Source organism: Cyanistes caeruleus, chromosome 1 (genome assembly GCF_971803275.1).
Source record: "Cyanistes caeruleus chromosome 1, bCyaCae1.hap1.1, whole genome shotgun sequence".
Taxonomy (NCBI): Eukaryota; Metazoa; Chordata; class Aves; order Passeriformes; family Paridae; genus Cyanistes; species Cyanistes caeruleus.
In genome coordinates, this window is record NC_141701.1 from 8949647 (window position 1) to 8967996 (window position 18350).

At 40.2% G+C, this 18350-nt stretch overlaps 1 protein-coding gene across 14 annotated transcripts in view; it reads left to right on the top strand.

The window, feature by feature from the left end:
- The window catches only part of DNAAF11 (dynein axonemal assembly factor 11), a 67181-nt gene that overhangs the window by 36969 nt on the left and 11862 nt on the right, over window positions 1-18350 (top strand). For 3 of the 14 annotated variants that reach the window (XR_015283709.1, XR_015283718.1, XR_002862074.2), the window contains 2 exons: window positions 458-552; window positions 2400-4154. The gene's annotated coding sequence lies outside the window, so the exon portion shown is untranslated. Of the gene's footprint in view, window positions 1-239; window positions 1364-2399; window positions 4155-18350 lie in introns of those variants that run through there. The other 11 variants (XR_015283696.1, XR_015283692.1, XM_086878655.1 and 8 more) reach the window with 8 other exon arrangements.

Below are 18350 nucleotides of genomic sequence, written 5' to 3' on the forward strand. Positions count from 1 at the left end.
CAGCAGTACAGGAGGGGGAGCTGCAGGTTCAGAGAAAGGGTCCCCCCCCCGGCAGCCCCAGAGAGACCCCCGTGGAACAGAGACCCCCTTGCAGCCCAGGGAGAGCCTGGGAGTCGTGAAAGTTGGTGCTGTTTCATGGAACTGTGCAGCCCTAGTAGGAAAACAGGCAACAGATAATGTAATTTATAGCAGTCAGATGGACAATTTATTCCTTTCAATCTTGCTTCCTTTTGTTTCAGAAATATGAAGTTTGTTGACCTTAGGATAGGTGAAGAGAAAAGGCTCCACCACTTTTTTGAAGATAAAAATGAGTAAATTTTGGCAGAAGATATAATTTTTTTTTTAATTTTTTTGTTATTTCATTGATTGCTGTAAGGATTTCCTGATGCTTCTAGGAGGTGAACCTTTTACAGGCTTTCCTCTTTTTCTTCATTGCATATTTCTGAAAATATTGTAGGGACAATCAACCTTTCCAGCCTTCAGCCATAATGGATGAATCTATCAAGAATGTCAGATAATTGTGGAAAACAGAAAAGCTACATACCTGGTCAGGTATAGTTATTTTATTTGTTCTTAAAGAGAGAGCTATAAAAATCAATCTCTAATGTCAAACCAAAGCATAACACGTTTGTGTATCTTTCCTCATTCCATCTCAATTCCCTTTTTCATCTGGTTTCATTGTGAATAGATTTTACTCTGTTTTTGGGGGAAAAAATTAAAAAATATATTGAGCTAAAATACACCTCATAGGAAAATTAATAGCAGGTAGCAAAACATGCTTGGAACTATTGAAAAAAGAATTGTTTCATGTGGTAACATAATCTTGGGATCCAGCCTGAAAATGGAGTATATTCTGAGAATCAGTTTCAATAAATCTCTCACTTGTGTATGGGCCATGGAGAACACAAGCACAGGTTGATCACAGAGATGAAGTGCACGAGCACAAGATGACAACACAAGAGCATAGACACACCTTACAAAATTACTGATTACTGTAATGCAATTCTGAGAAAAGAAGACAGAAGAGAACAAAGGATGTACAGCCAACATAGATAAAATATCCCCTGTACAGTAAAATATAAAAGATAACAAAAGGAAAGAAAGATCATCTGGTGGGGGCTGCCCACCAGAGAAAGGAAGACTGAGGAAGGAAACTCCAGCACTGTCTCCCCAGTTAAGGACGTTAAGCTGATCAAAGCCATTGCACATCTGGAACATGATTCTCCTACTTAGAAGAGACAAAAAAGTGCTGCTTTATGATTTGCCACATGCCTCATTCTGCCACTGCAGACTCAGCAGTTGTACCTACAGCATTATCTCTTACTGTGTAATTGGGATAAGGAGATTAAAATTTCAGAAAGCACTGAGCGTGTGTCGTGAATTTCACCTCTAACTACATGACTGGATGAATTTTAGTAGTATGCAGTTGATGGATTTACCCATCATCCAGTAGACAGGAGATGGATGGGGTTAGTGACAAATTCTAGCAGTACTAAGAGGAAAGATGTGCAACAGACCAGGAATGCCCTTGGATTTACCACAAAATCTTCCTCTTGTTCTAAAACTGGGATGGGATTTGGAATTTGGATTTACCATCAGAATGAGAATTTTGTTGATGTACAAAAGAGAAAGTGTCCTGTTCCCTTCAGCACTAAATTGATACATCTAAGTCAAAAAAAGCAAAAGGAGAAGGGAATCTATGACAGGGTAAAGATATCCTGTGCTTCCAATGCCAGTTGTAGTGCAGAACAATGTGCAGTAAAATAGCAAACTTGGTTCAAAACTACCAAAAGGTCTTTTAGTCTTAGATAGATTTCTGAATATACTCAGTAAGAGTATATTATATATAGGTAATAGTACTGGCCATGCAAGATATGCTTTCCCACTGCACATTTCAAATGATAGTTCTCATAATGGGGAACTGGTGAGTAGCAAATACATTTCTTACTGGTTAATGAATATGAAAGAACACCATAGAGAGCCTGAGCATTAGTCTTTTTCTGAACAGTTGCTAAAGGTGAGGTGTTTGCTGTCAGTGCTGGACTGGGTAACTTCATCCAAACTAAATCATAGCATCACAGAATGTTCAAGGTTGGAAGGGGCCTTTAGTGATCATTTGATCCAGCTTCTCTGTTTAAACTGGAGCCAGTTATCCAGGACCACATATATATGGCTTTAGAATATCTCCAGGGATGGAGAATTCACAGCCTCCCTGGGTGACCTCTGCAGGCACCTGGTCACCCTCACAGTAAAAAATTTTCTGTTTTCTGTTTTCTGATGTTCAAGGGGATCTCCTGTGTTCAGCCTGTGCCCACTGTCTCTCGTCCTATCACTGGGCACTGCCTATTCACAGTTTAATTGCAATTTATTTGTGAATAAATGTATTTCTTCTGTTACAGAGTCATCTGTAGCATGCTGAAGCTTACTGTTCCCATTTGCAGCACCTGAGCAATACTGACAGAAGATGTTTTCTCCTTCTATCTTCCACCTCTGATACAGCCAGGCAGAGCTCAAAAAATCTGAAATCTAAGAAAACAGCATATGGATTAACAAGGACAAAAGATATGACATAATTTAGAAAACACATCTTACTCAGAGTGACAGTTCATGTTTTACTTTTTAAAAAAGCAGAAATTATAGAAGATATTATTAGTTGTAGAAGTGCTGCTCTTGGTTGCACAGTTGTGCACTGGAACTATCTAATAATCAGGTGGGATCTCTCTGAGGCAGGTTTTGTACAAATTGTTCCTGCATCAAACATGTCTCAGTCAAAACACTGTGAGAGCCACAGAGTTCATCTGTTCTGGAGGTTGTTTACTGTGTTGGTTTCAGAATCACCATGGATTACCTGAGCTAACTTCAAAACATAGACATTAGAAGGAGCAGGGAAGCAAGGAAATCATGTTAGACAAACTGAGCATAGTTTCTTCTGCCTTGCAAACCCTTCCTACAGACAACAGCAACCACTCCCTTACACAGAGCATAGAAATGTGAGCCACAGATCCATTTAAAGAAACTCTACAGCTCCTCACAGAAAAGCCCTGATGTAGTGGGGATTGGCCAGGGATCAAGAGTCAAAAGCCCATTCCCTTGAGATGGGATAGTACAGAACCTGCTTTATCTAGGTGTTACCATAATAGTTTGCCCTTGGGTGAGTTCAGATCTGAACAAATGGTCAATTTTCCCATATATGGCACTATATTGGGGTGTCTCAACTTACAAGGCACTTTTCTGATATTTGACAACACCTTTTCTAGCATGATGCATAGGAAAATCATAATAAACAGGTCCACACTGGGAGTTATACTTCTGTTAGTGGAAATACAACTCAGCGTAGTACAGTCTAAATGTCTGGGCAAATAAAGATCTCAGAAGTTATAGCATGTATCATATGAACAGAAGCACTTAAAAACTCCACAGCTCAAAACAATAAGCATCTTTCTCAGAAAACTCATAGGAAATATGTGTATAGAAGAGTTGACTGGTGAACATTTGGCTAGAAAGACGTGACCTATGGGTTTGTTTTGACCCTTGTTTTTGTGCTCTCACTGCTAACCATCTGCAAGTCTACCAGCAGCATAATTATGCCTGTTTGCCAGTGTACATAAATTAGTGTTGGCTCCTCTGGTCTTGCAACAAGGCAGGCAGCCATCTGACTTTTTAATTAAGGACTTCACTGAGATTGATAATAAAGTTACAATATGCTTCCATATTTAAATGAAAGTGCATCATCAGTATAAAATTTTCAAAGGGAAAACATCCACGGAGATTCATCAGTCACCTATGAAATATAGCTGAAGTGAAGCATGACATCAGCTACAGAAGGAATCCAAGCTGTCTCCTTTTCCTGCACCAAACTCCATTCTGCAGTGGAAATCCTCTAAGGGAATCAAGTCCAATTTTTTTTACTCCTTTTTTTTAAAAATTTCCATGAACCTAAGACTCTGTAATGTATTTCTGAATATTTAAAGACGCTGATATTCTGCACCATTTTCAGAACTTCCTTATGTGTACTTATGCTCAGTATCTAGTTACATCTTCAGCTATTTAAATGCTTAAAAGTGTCACCCTTCCTTATGTCTGTAGTAAAAGCTATATTCATCTCACTAAAATTATTTTTCAACATTCTAAATAAAAATGCATGCCTTTTTAAATTTATGCTTACAGTTTAGCTCAATCTGGGAATTCATGTATGAAGCAAAGTCACTGTCAAACATTCTTAAAAGTTTTCCAAGTGTGCTGTCAGTATAGGTCTAGAGTATACCAGATAAATCAATTAAAACTTTTTCAGTTTCTATCCTAAAAAACTTGAATTTCAGTCTGAACATTCTCAAAGTGGTAGTGAAGTATCAAAGGCTCTTGTGACATGTTAATATGTGCACATAGTTGAGAAGGTGTCATCAGACTACTTGGTGTTAATGTGCTGGGGGGGATTCTGTGGGGCTGAAGGTAATTTCTCACACTTTATCAGCTGTGAGATACATAATTACATGTCTGTGATCTGTAAAGCAAATTCTCCCTCTTTATCAGTGTTTGACACTGGATGCTTAACAACCTGGTTAATCAAAAACAGATTATACTGCTAGAATTAATGAGGCAGTGAAAGGGTTTAATGACCGAGGGAAGCTTTTTAATGCCTGTTTCAAAGGGATTACTCAGTCTAATATTTGCTCATAAGTAGTAGAGAAATGTGTGGCATGGAAGTCACAGTTATCCAGACAAATTAATTTCTCTGGGTCAGCTCCAACCTGCTATCACATCATTGTAAACCTCAAATCTAGTTCATGTTCTTTTGATAGACAAAGAAGCTCTTTTTTCTTTCTACTTGTATAAATTCAGGATTCACTGTAGAAGATTCAAGGACAACTGGCAAAAATGACCATTTAAATCAGCTCAGGACTCAAGTAGGAGAGATTTTATTACTGAATCACTGAATCTGAATCACAGGGTTAAAGAAAATTACTACATGTGGTTAAAGACAGAAAAGTCTGCCTATTAAATGAGCTGTGAAATTAGTTTTAGCAACTGATAGCTCTTGAAATATCAGATCTTGAATTTATTATTGGGATCTTGAATCAGGAAGAAAAATGCACAGTTTGGTCAGACAGACTCTAGGTTCTAGGTTCCCTTTGGCTGTAAAGACTTTATATAGTATTTTTTGACTGGATCTTTACTGAGATTGGGAAAGAGGATCCAAGGTATTGTTCAGTCTGTCTGAGGAAGGAGCACCTGTGTGTTAACATGGATATGAATGTTCTCCCCATTTCTTGTCCTGCACAATGTTCTCACTACTTTTGTACCTCCTTGCCCATTCTGGGGCATGACTCAGTGGGTCTGTTCAGGTGGTTCTAAGAATCTGTTCCCTGACATTGCAAAGAAGGGAACAACAAATGGAAACAAGCAGGAAACCTACTTTACCATCCAGTCTTGAACTTAATCAGACTCCACCAGTCCATTTCCATGCCAGTGTTCCACAAGAATATGGTGCTGGTTTTTATCTTGCATGCCGATTTTAGAGTTCTTGGTTAGAGTTCATAGGAGCTCTCACCATTTCCTTTAGCTAAAGGAATTTGAGTAAACAGCTTGATGTACAAACTAACTCTTAAATTCTGCATCAAGCATGGTTTATTGTCAGGATGATTCACTTAAGGAAAAATGCCTTTGCAATAAGAAATTCCGAGCACTCAGATCCGCAGGTGCCTTACTTCAGGACCTCATACATCATATCCTGCAGCTTCCCAGGAAGGTGTGAGCTTTACAGCTTTATCTAGTGTCTACTCACTTCCTGAGGAGCCCTGAAAGCTTCACAACTTCAGCTTAATTGATGCTGAAATAATTGGTGAACTATGTGTCAAAACTGGGAAAAAATACATTCATATGGGTAATCATATGAAGAATTTTGGATAAAATGATATACCTCAGTCACTTGATCCAGCAGTGGCAGAGATGAGAATATAATTCAGAAGCCTATCACTTGAGGGCAGGAGGGACAAATTCACCAGTAAATTTTTTATGCTATTGCCCACAGCAGTAGGGATAAGGAAGACCACATGTAGCCAAGTCAGAAGCCCAGTTAGCCCAAGACATACCTCAGTTCAAGCAGGACATTTCTAGTCCAGCAAATACAGTGAGTAACAGTCCCCCGCTACTCTGGAGGGCTGTGAGTGACTGCACCATCCACCTGCTGACCCTTGAAACAGGCAGGTTCTCTTGCACACTCCAACCTAGTCCAGCTCCTTTCCACTCATTCTGGGAGAGGCAAAATTCAATTTTGCATACCCTGCTAGGAAGACATGACCCTGTTCTGTATAAGAAATTTTGAAAAGAGTGATCCTTCTCTGATACAATCTCAGACAGTCAGCAGCTATAAGAAAGTCTGACCTAGGGGGCTGACATGCAATTATCTTTGATGGAACACTCCTCTGTGAATCTGTGTTGCTGTTATTTCACACTAACTATGCTTATAAACCTCCATCCTTTATCTTGGGGCTACAAGCTTCGTGCTTTAATTATGCATCCTGTAAATATTTGCCTTAGTTTATTTTAAGCCTATCAACATATCCTTGGGGATTCCAAGCTCCTTTGATTAATCCTGTTGTTTTCCTCAGAACCTTTTCTACATCTGTGACATCCAGGACAGAGTGGGGCAAGATCTAAGTGTTTGCCCTGAGGTTTTACACAGCACTGTATTATCTCTCACTTTCCTACAGATTCCTAATGGTCTCTTATCTTTTGAATACTGTCAAGCACTGTGCCCACATATTTATAAAACTGCCTACAGGGAGCTCAAAATTTATTTCCTGAGTTTCAATAGCTAGACAAGAACCTGTCACTATGTACTGACAGATCAAGCTGGTTTAGGTAGAGTTATTTTCCCCTTTGTATTTAGAGATATTAAGCTATTGTTTCCTTCAGTCACTCTACTCCTTGGGATTTTCAGACATTTTTGTGCTCTTCTCAGGCAGTTTGTGATATGATTCTTGCAAACCATTTTATCACCTCAACATCTATTTTAGCAAATACTATAATCTCATAGTTCATCTCTTTTTCTAGACTGTTTGAGAAGGTGTTGAGCAGCTCAACTTTGAGCCCAGGTCTCTCTAGGGATCCACAGATAATCCTCCATTGTGAAAGCTTTTTATTTTAACTCTGTTTTCTGTCTCTAAGAAATTTTTTATCCTTGAGCTGTCCTTCCTTTTTATGCCATGACAGCTTAGTTCCTTTTCCTAATCTTTCAACCTTGTCAAAAGCTTTCTAAAAAAATGAATGCCTTATATCAACTAGAACATCCTTTTCCATATACTCAGTAAAAGTATTTCTATTTGAGTTGAAATATTGACAGTAAAACTTTCAAATGACTGGCCATTTCAATTGCTTCAGTACTTAGTATCTAACCTCAGATGCCTTTGGAGGGCAGTGATTTTCTACTTTTTCAATAAATGATCAGACCCTTCCTTTAGTCATTTCCTCAGAGAAGTTTAAACTTGAACTCACCTGGTCTTCCTTAAAAACTTGTTTTGGATCTGTGGAAATAAATAAATAGAAAGTAGAATACAGCAGCATTTCTGATTTATGCTGGACAGGGACTGGTGACAAAACACAAAAGCAAGAATTTCAAGAACACGTCTTCAAAAAACACAAAATACTTTCTTACTTCCCATGCAGCATTTATCAAGACAGATGAGCTAAATGCACAAGATTTATTTCCCATGAAGGCAGATGGGATGATAAAAGACACCACCACTTGCAGATAAAGCAGAGGAGAGAGTGTCTTCCCTTATTTTGAACTGGAGTTGAGGAAAAAGCAGAACATGCCAAGATGCCAAAGGCACTGAGTGCAAAAAAACCCTTCAAGCATTTTGTCCATGTCACTTCCTGAGAGTAAATTGTTGGGACTTCCTCACTGCACTGCAATCTGGTTGTACAATGCTTTTCAAAAATATTATTTTCAGTTGAAAGGTCACTCTAGCAGAAACGTTCTCCAACAGTTACAGGTACACATTTTCACTTTTACCTTTAGGAGCCCATATTCAAATTATTTTAAAATTCTTATTTAAAGCAAAGGGACTTTTATTTTACACTGCAGCTGGAAAGAGCTGAATGTTCTTGTTCACTTTAGACTTGAAAGAACTTAAAATTTGCATGTCAATACTCTTTAGTAGATCCACTTTTACATCATTTGCATGCCTTTGACTGCATGACAATTAACAAATTAATATCTGCATATAATGTATCTTTCTGAGAAATGGTAAGAGGGCAGCGGGAAGCTTTACAATATTCAACATATTCATTGGCATTTCAAGGTGAAACAATTACAGTGTCTTCACTAAATTTACTAATGCACTCTGTCAGGGGATTCCAGCCTTGGCAGTTGAACCTTGATTATTCTGATAGTGTGATATAAAAATATGGCAGACAATAAAAAATGCAGGAGTTGTTTAGACCTTAGTCAAGAAACTCATTGTGAATTCCATTGTAAAGAATTTTGGAGGGAAGCATGACTTGGGAGTTCAAAAATAGCTTTTTAAATGGCAAATACATCAGTGAACCTGAGAATATCAGTCAGGAGAATGAGCTGTGGTCTGAATATAGGAGTTGAAAACAGCTGCTAATTCTTGCACTAAATCCTTGTGAGCTTGAGTCGTTCTTATCAGTCTCCTCCTTCGTTTTGGCATTTCATTACAGACAGGCAGAGAAATTCAACTGCACTCCATGCATAGGTGTCAAAACCTTGGAAACAAAGTGTCATGAATTTTTGCAGAACTTATGCATATAAATCCACTGATGCACCCCTGATGTATGTGTCATACCCCACACAAATGGGATGAGAAGGATAGGATAGGACAGGACAGGACAGAAATGAATAGAGCAGACTGGATCAGTTGGAAGAAGCCTGCCACAGCCATCTAGTCCAACTGTCTAATGAATCCGGGGCTCACCAAAATTTAAAGCATGTTGTGAAGGGCAGTGAACAAATGCCTCTTAAACAGTGACAGGCCTAAGACATTGACCACCTCTCTAGGAAGCCTGTTCAAGTCTTTGACCATCCTCTCAGTAAAGACATGCATCTTCCCAATGTCCTTTCTGAACTTCTTGACACAACTTGAACCCTTCCCATGCATCCTGTCACTGGATTTCTGGGAGAAGAGCTTATCACTCCTCCTTGCCTTCATGCCCTTCAGAAGCTGTTAGAGAGCAATGATGTTTCCTCTCAGCCTCCTCTTCTCCAATCCAGACAAGCCCAGAGCCCTCAGCCTTTCCTCACAGGATGTGCCTTGCAGCCCTCTCACCAGCTTTCTTGATGTCCTCTGGGCACAAAAGAAGAGACTCTTCATTCTGTTTCTTAAAAATGCTTAAATTGAGGATGGCAGCTCTACTCTATAGAGCTTAGCTGTTTAGATAAACAAAGTCCATCCTGAGGAAGAGTATTCAACCCTTCTAGGAGCCTGATGGGGCCCTGCCCCTCGGCCCATGTTTGCAGCCATATCTCAAGAGCTGCAGAATCCAACAGAAGCAATGCCAGCTGCTGCTGCTCCTCCAGTTCATGTCTGTGCCATCCATGACTTGGTGACAAATGCGTTCTCCTCCACCATGCTTCAAACGAGTAACACCCTAATGACTGGTGTTGCTGTGGGCCTCTGTGTCAGCTCTGTTGCCTCCATCCTCAAATTGCCCATCAAGTAAACATTTTAACCCTCAGTGTGCTCTAGGAAGGAGAAGACTGTTGACCTTTCTTTCTCCTACTTTTTCCTTCGCAGTCTCTTTCTCCTGCCATGTCTACCCAATCAGTTGTGCTGCTAGAGGTCATGGTTCTTTCATCACCACCCTGTAGGCATCCTTCAGATGTGCAGAGCTCCACATGTTGCACAGAAAGGCACCCATGCAGAGCTGACAGCAGTACAAACCTTCAGCCTTACTGCTGCTCTAGCCTGGTTCCTGGTGTTGTATTCAGATGCAAACAATGGTCTTGCTAAAAGTTTTGTCTTACTGCTCCTATTTATGTTATTTTAGTTTTTGTTTTAGCTTGACACATACCCTGCAGCTTCCTGAGGTCACTTATGAATGCTTCTTTCTTATTAAGGGATTTTATGATCCTCATAGGGTTGATGCAGTTACCTGGTCATGTTCCTCACTCCATCTCCTTCCTGTTCTGAAGTGGGAGTATTTGAGTTGTAAGGCAGCAAAATTTCTCCTGCAGTGGTGATAATAGAGAGACCTGTACTGCCCCTACCATGGCAGTCTGAAAAACACACATTTTCCACACTCTTCAGACATGCACAAGATGAGGAGGCACAGAAAGGGTGATAGTAAATTGGAGGAGGGGATGTGTGGAGAGCTGGATGTGATAGCAGCCTTCAGCTGGCTTATGTTGGATTTTGTAAGTAGGATGCTGTTTAGATCAAACATCCATGGCTTTCCAGAAGCTTCCCACTGCAATATCCACAACCTCTTGTTCCTGTGACAGCAACCAGCCTGGTTTGGAGTGCTCATACAGGAGAGGTGAAGAAAGCCTGCAGCATCCCAGGCAGTTGTCTGAAGACTTCTGGCTGGTAGTAGTGGATGGAATCTGACAGTGGCTGCCTCATCTTGAGCTCTTCAGGCAGTGGGAATCAGCTGGTGGGTGACACCAGAAGGCTGAAGGCAGGTGATCCACAGCAATCCTTAACATCCCTTCCTGTTGATAAGAGAGGAGAATCTGCACTATTTTTTTGTGAAATTAGCTCACAGAAAACAAGTCTTTGCTTGTTAAAGGCATGACACATCAATAGCTTGTACATACATCTAATTAACACAGGATTTGAAAAAGTCTTTGGAGGGAGCCAGAGGGCAGGGGAGGCATCACATTCTGCTTGTTTGTCACTTTTCCTTTGTCAAAACCATGTCATTTATGTTAAATGCCTATTAATCAGGGCCTGACTTTCTGACATGCAAAAACACATCCCTTTGAAAGCTAAGCTGTCCAGATTATGTAAGACCCAAGACACATTTTTTCCAGCCTTGCAGTGGATTAGTGTCTGTTACTAGCTCAGTGAACACTGACATCTTTTTTGTTTGATAGCTCTACATATTAAGTTGCTGAGCAAACCAAGATCCCTTTTTTTTTTTTCTCTGGGTGCATTGCCAAGGTGAGTCAAGCAGCAAAACATTTTAGTTTGGTATTTCATGAAAGAAACATTTTAGTTTGGTATTTCATGAAAGAAATTGAATTTTGTTATGTCTTCTATGTCCAAGCCACCCTTTTTTTAGTTTAAAACCCTAAGCAGTCTTTAAGTTGGACATGTGCAAACACTCCATTTCAACTGAGGATTTATTTAACTGGGCAGTAGAATGGGTTTCCCAGAGAAGTTGTGAATTCCCTATCCCTGAAAGTCTTCAAGCACAGATTGCTTGGGGACCTGAGCAACTTGATCTAGTGCATGGCAGCCCTGCCATGGCAGAGGTCTTGGAACTGGATGATCCTTAAGGGGCCTTCCAACCCAATTCTGTGTCTGATTTTTCAAGTGCCTTTTTCTGCCTCAACCAAACTTTATTTACATGAAACTTAATCAGGTCTAAACTTAATCAGCATCAACTGCAGCACATCCTGAGAACTGTCCTGCAGAACTACCATGCACAGAGCTGTCTCATGCCTATGCATGACCTACACAAGGTTGCTTCACCAGTTTGTCCCTCCTGTGTCCCCATGCCACAGCATCTGCTAACAGTGTGCTGTCTGGTGTGTGCATTGCCACTACAGGCAGTCATCACAGAATCACAGAACATCCTGAGCTGGAAGGGACCCACAAGGATCACAGAGTCCAACTCCTGACAGCCTTACAGAAGTAGAATAACTTTCAATTTGCATTTTTTTTTTTTTCTGATGGGAAACGATAAAGGGATTTCACTGCTATTGAGAGCAGCCCTTGCAAGTCCCACTGGCAGTTGCTTTTGCACAGGAGCCAGAAGATGAATGTATTGAAGAGCCAGACAAGAGTGGGAAAAAGCCCTTCCACATACCAGTCACTTTTGAAAACACAGGCCCACAGAGTCAAAGGTGGTCCAGCAAACAGAGGTGAAGATGTGCTGGGGAAAATTCGCCAAAAAGATCCAGACATCCTTGCAGAAGCTGTTCACAGAGCTGTTCAAGTCTGAGGGGCCCTTTGCAAATAGGGTATATGAGGAGATCTCCAGTTAACATATCACTGGTAACTCACCTTCCAGCAGCTTCCATCTGTGGGTCAGACATCCTTTTATCCTCAGTCTGTCTAGCTGGTTTACCTCATTCCTGTCTGCATGCCTGTTCCAGTGCAATGTGGGGAATATCACCCTGACTGTGAGGTGTTGTATCCCTTGTACCCAGCTTGGAAGGTGGTGGGCAGTGACACAGCAAGAATCAGCCAGCCTGAAGGAGCTGAGGGGCAGTGGAATTATGGCTTGTACCATGGAGAGCAGGCACAGTTTTTGGGTGATGTGAAAAGCAGCAATATCAGTAAAAATTTTCAATGCTTCCAATGATCTTCAAAGTCACTGAAAATCTTGTGCTAGCTCCAGATGTCTGGTGAAGAACAAATTGCTGAGCAAATAAAAAGCCATAAAATATAAAGAGAAATGAATGGGATATTAAGCACTCCAGAGACAAGGAATTCCAAAAGGCATGGTGGCCCTCAGAAAATCAGCTTTTCTCTAGTGCACACACCTGGCAGTCTTTATTCAGTCTTTTTCTTCTTTATATAGAAAGAGAGAGAATGAATATATGTATAATTAAAAGATAGAGCTGGATGTGCACTGAAATGAACCACATAATTGTAGGAATTCCTGATTTTGTATGTGCCTAAAATATCTTCTTTGAATACTATTTGTGTTAATCTTATTTTTAAAAAATATTTATTTAATTCTGAAAAATGATTTAAACTCCAGAGAAGCACTGAAAGAAGTCACAAGCAATTATATGCTCCTGCTTAATATTCAGAAGAAACAGAAAAGAAGCTGTTAAACTATCCGTGGTCTGTGCCAGATCTGCAAATGTCTTCTCTGAAAGCTAATTACATCTTGGCATATGGAGTCTTGGCAAAAGTGTTGCAATAAAAATAGAGAACAAGAAAAGAACTAATTCTCTGCATTTAAAAAAAAAAATAATTCATAAAGCAAAACTCTTTGGTATCCTGCTGCTTGCAAGCTGTTAATATAGAGCAGAAAGGAACGTTTCCTAATTTAGTATGGACTTTCTTCTCAGACTGCCAATTCTTCAGATGCTGGGGGAAAGCTAGAGTAGCAGAGATGTCCAGAATATCAAAGTTATAATTGTTTTTCTCAGTCTCAGCTGCCTATCAGCAGAGACACTGGCGAGTAATCCAATTAAAACGAGCATCTCTCATTTGGAGACTTGAACCCTAACAAGGAAACCCAGGGTCCAGTGAAGAAATGGGAGTTTGCCCTTAGCTTCAGTGAAAAAAAGGATTGAAAGAACTAGCCTTGATTTTAGAAATCATTGATGGACAGGAAGGACATTTGAAGTGCATGTGTAAAAAACTAAACTATTAATTAGGTTCCACTGACTTTAATATGGGACAATATGTTGCAAGTGTAGCTGTGAGTTCAGAAAGATTGACCCCATCTAGCTTTAATGTCTACCACATAGATGTCTGTCTCTCTCCTAGCTACTCCTCATACTTTTTAAGTCCTGGAGAGAAATAAGCAGCTAAAGATGTGAATTATCTACTTTTGGTGTTTATGACAAAGCACCTATTTCTCCTGTTTAGCTGGAAGAGGACTCTCAGGCTACATCTGTGCCATTAAGTTAATAGTGTTGATTCTCCACAGTTTCTGGAAATTATTCCTGGTGCATTTTCTGCCTGGGACCAGCTAACAGACTCCCACACAGTCCCCAGACACAGCTGAGGAGCTAACAGGAGCTGGGGTCATTCCCCATGGGATTAAGGATGCAGCTGTTCTGTTTCACAGGGAAAAGGATTTGTTCATACAGGAGCAGGCAGCTGCCCTTGGTGTCAGACAGTGGGGATATAGATAAAACTGAAGGGACTTGGTCAGTGTACAGGTCAGCTCTGGACCTGTCTGCTTTCATGACTTTTGTGCATCTGAGTAGATGAAATGGGATTTTTTTTCTTCTTCATGTAAAAATTATTCTATGGCACAAAATTTCTATGAAAGCAAGGGCAAACATGGCAATCAAGTAAACAGCATCATGCATTGTAATCAAGATTAACAAGAAAGTGCTGTCAGCAGCAGCAGAACTGAATTCCCTTGCAATTTTGATGCAACTTGGCCTGGCAGGAAGAAATCTAGAAAGCCTAGAAAACAATTTCAGTATGTTGGAGCTACTGTGCAACTCTTGGTCTGCATTAGTTAGAGCAAATGGAAACCAAATCCTGTGCTCGTTTAATGCCTGTACTAGCAATTCTAGTGTTTATCTTACACCTGGCTTTTATACACATATATAGCAATATAACAGGTATTTTGACATTCACAGAGAAGGAAAGAGATTTAAAGCTAAACAAATAGTGACCTGTCACATGGTGACAGCATATTGCTTATTTCTTAGATATCTTACACTTTGTGCCTTTTAGTGCTCAAATATTTTTCTTCAAAGTTTATTAAGTGAAAGCTGATTTTGAAACACTTGTGACTTTGGGTATGTGTTTGTGAAATTCAATCTGACACAGAATAGAGATAATACTGGTTTACCTAAGGCCATGGAGAAAATCAGCTTCAGTCAGGCCAATCCCAAATCAGTTTAGAAGTGTGTGATTTTTCTTGAGTCTTAGTAGATATGCTATAAAAGTATAAGGAGAACATTTTAACCATCCAAACAGAACTTTTAGGGGAGATCAGAATCAGCCAGGAGATTGCAACCCAAGTGCCACTGAAATAAAAAATGACAAGACTTAAATCACCAGGACTAATTAAGAATTTTAATTGTATTGCAGGTTAATATTTAACACCCACGTCATTTTCAGCAGGAGTTAGTTGGAAAATATATTCCTGCATCTTTAAATTAGTTGCATAATATATAATGAAAATATATAAGCCAAGTATATTACTGCTTATTTTAAAGCAAAACTAAACATACATTTCAGTAAAAATAATATTGACTGTGCTCTTGGTGTTTAGAATCAGAATCATGAAACCATAGAAAGTCTTGAGCTGGAAAGAGCTGGACCCTCAAATGCCATTGGGTCCCACTCCTGGCCCTGCACATGTCAAGAATCACACCACGTGCTCAACTGTGTTGTCCAAACATTTCTTGAGCTCTGTCAGGCTTGGTGCTGTGACCACTTCCCTGGAGAGCCTGTTCCAGTGCCCAGCCACCCTCTGGGGGAAGAACCTTTTCCTAATATCCAACTTAACCTCTCCTGATACAGCTTCAGGCCATTCCCTTGGCTCCTCTCACTGGTCACGAGAGATCTGAGGTTACACAAATCTCCATTGATAGTTTCTAACTTTGCTGGTTTAGGTTTCAATCTGTAACACAGAAATATGGCATGAAGTTCTGGATTCAGTTAGCCTGAAATGAAGAAATAAAGTCATACCTGTTATGCTTGAAATTAAGGAGGTGTGTACTTTATTTAACCTAACATCTTCTGCATGAATAAGGATGTCATGATCTGTAGGAACACTGCCATGGGGAAAACACAAAGAAACCAGTCACTCATATAGAATACCTCCCCTATGTACAGATTTATCAAATATATAAATTTTTTTAAAGTTCATATTATTTCTGCAGCTTCACCTTCTATTTCATTACCAAGGACAACTATAGCAAACAATCAAAACATTCTCATTTATGCTAATGTTTTCTTTTTATTGTGCTTTTCATTCAGCAAACAGAGTTGTACTAATCTTCCTCAGCAACAGGAACACTTCAGTCTATTAATAGAACTACTTGTTCCATGTTCAGCTATCAAATGATGTTAAGCATATTTCTTATTCTAAGAATAAACAGTAATAAAAAGAAACAGAGAGCAAAACTTAATTTAAAACCCCCCTAAATTTGCACTAAAAGTGACTGAAAATGATGAGGTTTATGAAGATTTGATGAGTAACTAATGGTTTGTACCATGTTTGCAAATTATAGATAATAGGGCACTGATCAAAGTCAGAGAAAGAAGTGCCTGAGTTAGAATCACGAGTCTAAGAATTGGGGTTTAGTGAGAGCTGGCTTGGGCTTTGAAAACCACACCCTAGTGAGAACCCCAGCCTCCATGTGGGAGCCCACAGGCATTGCTGGAACACTCCTGGCAGTCCAAAAGCATCTCCTCAAAGAGCTGACAGGGAAACATGGGCCCTCTTATCCAAGGGATAAAGGTACACCAAGACCCAGGAACTATAAACTATAAAACCAGGAAGCCACATTGCAAGGAATGGAAAAATGGAGCTAATGTTTAACTAAGAGGGCAGTTAACCAACTTCACAATAAATCAAGTAAAGTCTTCATCATTACAAGCCTTTAAACCACGGCTGAATGCTCTCCACTATAAAAATTTTAGGTCAGATCCAAATTATGGTCCCTGCTGTGCCTTGTGATAACAACAGCATGATTGACTTCTTCCCTCTCTACACATTGAGTTACTTGCTTCTCTTTCTGAGGGAGGTGATTTAAGATTCTCAATAATCTAAATTTCATCCTTTTCCCTGATTTCCTACTTCCTACTAATGATTCTTCTTGAAGACCACCACTGAACATGTGTGACTAGCACTGCAGACCAGCCCCACTGCTCTTCTGCAGTCTGTGATGGATGTCCCTTCCATGGGCAGAGCAAGAGAGGAAATCACCTCCATTTAAATAGGGAGAATTTGGTCTCTGGATGGAGGTAGGGTCAGTCATGTTACAATTCTCTGAGAGCCATCAAGCCCTCCTACCGGGGCTGTCTTGGATTATTTAATCTAAAGAGTAGGAGATAGATCTGGTGTGGAAAGGAAATGGAATCAGAACTGAGGGTCATGATCACAGGCCAGGACTACGTGTCACTTGTGAGTTAAAACTTAGATTTTCAGCAACTTAGACTGTCAGTGAGATCAGAGACATCACATCTTGTTGAGAGCAAAATTAGGGTTGTTGCGCAGGGTGTTCGGAAATAGCACAGTATGCAAATGCAATTAAACCAGTATCACTGATGACTCTGACTATGCCAGCAGAATAAGCCTTGGCAAAGCTGTGACTGGCTCTGAGACCCCTCTTCCACTTCCCTTGTGGAACAGCTACTCCCTTGGGAATGAGGTGTGGACAGCCATAAAGACAGCCTGTGGCCTTTCATTTCTGGTGTGGCTTTTAAGCTGCATCCCAGTGGGGTTCTGCTGTTGAGACCTTCCTGTGCCCACCCACACAGCACTGGAGGAGACTGGCACCAGCTTCCCAGAACTGCTGTGGGAATTAGAACACTGAGGACACATTAGATCCTCAAGATCAGAAGAGCTAGCCCCAGACTTTTCTCAGATGTTTGCCTAATATGCCTCTGAAAGCAGCATCTATTGCCATGTTGTTTTCATGCTGTAGATTAAAGCAGCACCATTTGTTCTGCCCTCACTGAGCAGAAAACATTGCTTATCTCTTCCATAGCCACCTTGCCTATGTGCCATGACTTCTAAAAGGCTCACTCACACTTTCCCTCTACTTACCAGATGATCCTTTCTAGGAAACACTGCTCTTCTTTGAACATCTTGATCTAACTAATATTTTTCTAAAAGTTTCTGTTAGAACTAAACTTGAATTAAATTTGAATTTGTGATATTATTTTTCCTTAGGGCTGTGCAAAGATTTGTGGAAGGTAATTCCACTTCAGCAGCTACATTCAGCTACATGCACCCACCTGCAATTTTCTTCTGCCTAGCACTAAGCCTTTTTCAGAAAGGGTAGCAGGAGGATGAATAAAAGGTTTGTTCTGCTAAAGAAGATGAAACCAAGGAGTGGAGCAGTTTAGTGTCATTGCTAGTATTCAGTCACTATGTGGGAAACAGACTTCCCAAACCACAGTATTAAGGAAGATTCTGTAGAGGTCCCAGCTACTTGACAGCCAGTACAGAGAGAAGGACAGCATGTGAAGGCAGTGACATTTTAATAGCCAGCCTTGCCAAAGATACAGATCCAGACTGAAAAGAACCATCCTACTTCAGAAGTGTCTTTTTTAGGATGCAGGAAGAATATAAGACAAAGTGTTTCAGTTTGGATATTCTACTTTTGTTGCACTTGGTTTGGGAAATGCAGTGCCAGTAATTGCAAGTGCTGATAAGAGAAAGCTGCAGAGCACAGAGGCATCTGGGGCCTTGTGAATCCCAGTAATGACAGCTGATGGACTACAAGAGGCACAAAGCTCAGCCCCTTTGCTGGGTAAAGCCTTCTTAGAAGTTTACAATAA